The sequence below is a fragment of the Hyla sarda genome, chromosome 3, assembly GCF_029499605.1.
Source record: "Hyla sarda isolate aHylSar1 chromosome 3, aHylSar1.hap1, whole genome shotgun sequence".
In the NCBI taxonomy this organism is placed as follows: domain Eukaryota; kingdom Metazoa; phylum Chordata; class Amphibia; order Anura; family Hylidae; genus Hyla; species Hyla sarda.
In genome coordinates this window covers 229,327,150-229,330,192 of record NC_079191.1, presented here as the reverse complement: position 1 = coordinate 229,330,192, position 3,043 = coordinate 229,327,150, and the positions used below count along the sequence as shown (strand labels likewise).

The window sequence follows — 3,043 nt, the reverse complement described above, 5'->3', positions numbered from 1 at the left end:
AAAGCTACAGGACACGTTTCTTTACAATAAACCGGCAAACAGCAAGTCCTTTCTGCAAGTCGCCAGCTTTATTAGACAGGTTGCAGGATAAATAAAAAAGAATAAGACAGGAATAAATTAAAATCCTAGACCGTCCACTTCACTGCTGTGGGTGTCACTAACAACCCTGGCTGTGTGCTCCTCACAAGCCACCTTGCTATCTTCTGGGAGAGCCCAGATTACACTGTCTGACATCCTTTTAAACAAAATTCCCCTCTCTACTGCCGCATTGATTAGGCCCCAGGTGGAGGTTCCTCCAGGATCAGCTAGGGAAATGCACCCTTTCTTTGCCACACTGTCAAATATCCCCCCCCCCCCCTGCTCAGATCACCGGGGATGAGCACTTGGCTTCAAAAGACAGTGCACACATGACCATGCATTTGTCTTCCTCTTCGGTCGACCCAGCTGAAGTTTGTTCACTTTCGTCAAACAGTTGAGGGGATTGTCCAGTATAATGGTTGCCTTATTGACACTTTCCTTTGTGCCCAGGAATGCAAAGGGGACCACTCCCTTGTCTTGGGAACTCTATGTCTAATAACCGTTGACTGGTCGACAATCTTCATAATGTGCCTTCCTTTCTTCCCGATTACTTTTCCCACCAAGTTTCAGGTAACCCAGATTACCTCTTCAGCAAACACCAAGTAACCTCTTGCCTTCTTCACAGCATCTTGGTTATTACCATACACATGACATGTAAATGTATCTTTATCAAGAACAACAGCCTTCACCCCAGGGATCCTCCTTGTTTGTTGTATATTTGTGCCACAAGTGCTGATTATTAAACCCATCCAGTCTTCTCGTACATCAAATTGCACATGGAATCTGGACACTGAAGGACATAAGCTTTCCAGATGCTTTCTGGCTTCTTTGATTCTCGATTGTACAGACAATTTTGTTTGAAGACATCGGAAATGTATGTTACTCAACATGTTCACCCTCTTAATGGTAACTTCATTGTCAGACAAGATGACCAGCTGGGCATTCTGTGAGTCATAATCCACCAAATAGGCCCCAACTGCCTTTGTAAAGTCTTTATGAGTAGATTCCTTTGCGCACATCTGTCGTAAGTCTTCAGGAACCTTTTGATTTATTTTATAGAGAGGGTTCGTCGCAACTTGTGTTCCAAAGACTCCCTTGGAGCCTCTCACCTTCTCCCTGTTGCTCGGGGCAATGCCCTGGACACTGGCTGCCAACAAGATGGTCCTTCCAGGCCTCTTCCTTCTCTCACCAATGGCTGGATCGTGGTGTGAGCTTTGCTGGGCCCGACCATCTAAGTCTGTATTTGCTGAGAATTCTTCGTCCAATTGAGCAATCCGCACTTCAAGCCTCCCAACTGCAAATTTCTCTTTGTCTAGTTCTGCTACAGCTTGGTCACTGATTTCTTTTAGAACCATCATGCCCCCTTTCCAGCTTTAAATTTTTCTGCTGCTCACTCTTGAGCTTAACAGAGTTCACCTTTTCTCTTTCCTGCAGTTCTGTCAAATTCTTGACAGTATCCTCCAGTGACAGCAGTTGTTCTCTCATCTGCTCATTGTCTTTACTCAGCTGCTCCATCTCGGACCCTTTCTGCTCATAGACTTTTAGCTGAGCCTCTTGTTCAGAAAGCTTCATTCTCAGTGAATCCAAGGTAGCTGTGTGAGACTTGATGTGCATATTGTTCTGCTCCTCCAGGCTCTGCACCTTACAGGCCATTACCATTTTCTCCTTCTCAAGCTCTGACATGGCTACCAACCTAGCCTGGTTATCACTTAGTAGAGCCTGATATGCCTCACGCAAGACATTCACTTCTTCCTCCTTGAATGAGGTGTGCTTGGCCAGACTTTCCTATTCAGTCTCCTTGCTGGACCTTGAGACATTCTCTTGTCCTCTAACAGTCACCTGTCCTTGGCCTGTCTCTTCCTTCAAGCCAACTCGTTCTGACTATTCTCCACCTTTAGGAGTAGTCTCCCCCTTTGCAAGGGTCTTGGCCACTTGGACTTCAGGGTAGTTCCTGGTCAGTCTCTCTGGACTGTCTCTCTGATCACTCCCTGACTTCTCTGTTACTTCATCACAACCTCTCTGCTCACCGGTAGAAACATCTAGAGTTCCTGGGTCTGCAACAACATCTGGTCCAGTGGTTCAACCTTCCTGGTCATGATCCATCTCGGGTCCAGACGTCAAATCTCCTTCACTCAGGACTCTGTCTGTGACAGTAAGTGCAGCACCCGGTTCCACATGTATTCTCTTTAGTACTTCTGCATTATCCACAGACATCTCTGTAGCTTCTTTTCCGGTCACCTCTTCCAGATGACCACGCAATTTCAACAACCCTTTGGGCTCATCTTTATTCACAAGGTTCAGCATAGCTTCCTCTTTCTCGGTCTCAGTCACTTCTTCCAGCTGACAGTGCAACTCTAGCCCCACCTTGTTTTCAACTTCAGCTGGCGGATGGAACCCATGTTCTTGTACCTGATCCGTTTCTGGTTTTACTGAAGATTCTGTTTCAGTCAGAGGTACACTTGTCACTTGATTCTCTGGAGCCTCTTGGACTTGACTCAGCAGTCTGACAGACCCCTATCTGACATATATCTAGTGACTACTGACACTCCCTATCCTCAGCCTCTGCTTAGTCACTCCTAACTAGTGTGTGGTGCAATTCCAGTGTTGTGATTCTATTAAATGTACCTGCTTTAGTCACCAGACAGTCTTCCCTTAACTCCTGAAAAAATAGAAAACCTGTCCCCTGTACTACATCATATTCCAAGGAGGGCTCTATTGCAACCTTGTGACTCACAGTACCATGGGGAGTATAAAAACAGACACGTTTCTTTACAATAAACTGGCAAAAAGCAAGTCATTTCTGCAAGTCTGGCTCCTCGCCAGCTTTATTAGACAGGTTGCAGGATTACTAAAAAACATAAGACATGAACAAACCAAAATCCTAGACTGTCCACTTCACTGTTATGGGTGTCACTCACAGCCCTGGCTGTGTGCTCCTCGCAAGGACCCCTGCCTCCCCCCAAAG

At 46.1% G+C, this 3,043-nt stretch overlaps 1 pseudogene; it reads right to left on the bottom strand.

Moving 5' to 3' along the window:
- Positions 1–464: 464 nt before the first annotated feature.
- On the bottom strand, positions 465–1,433 carry LOC130361030 (fragile X messenger ribonucleoprotein 1 homolog; annotated as a pseudogene).
- Between the last annotated feature and the right edge of the window lie 1,610 nt (positions 1,434–3,043).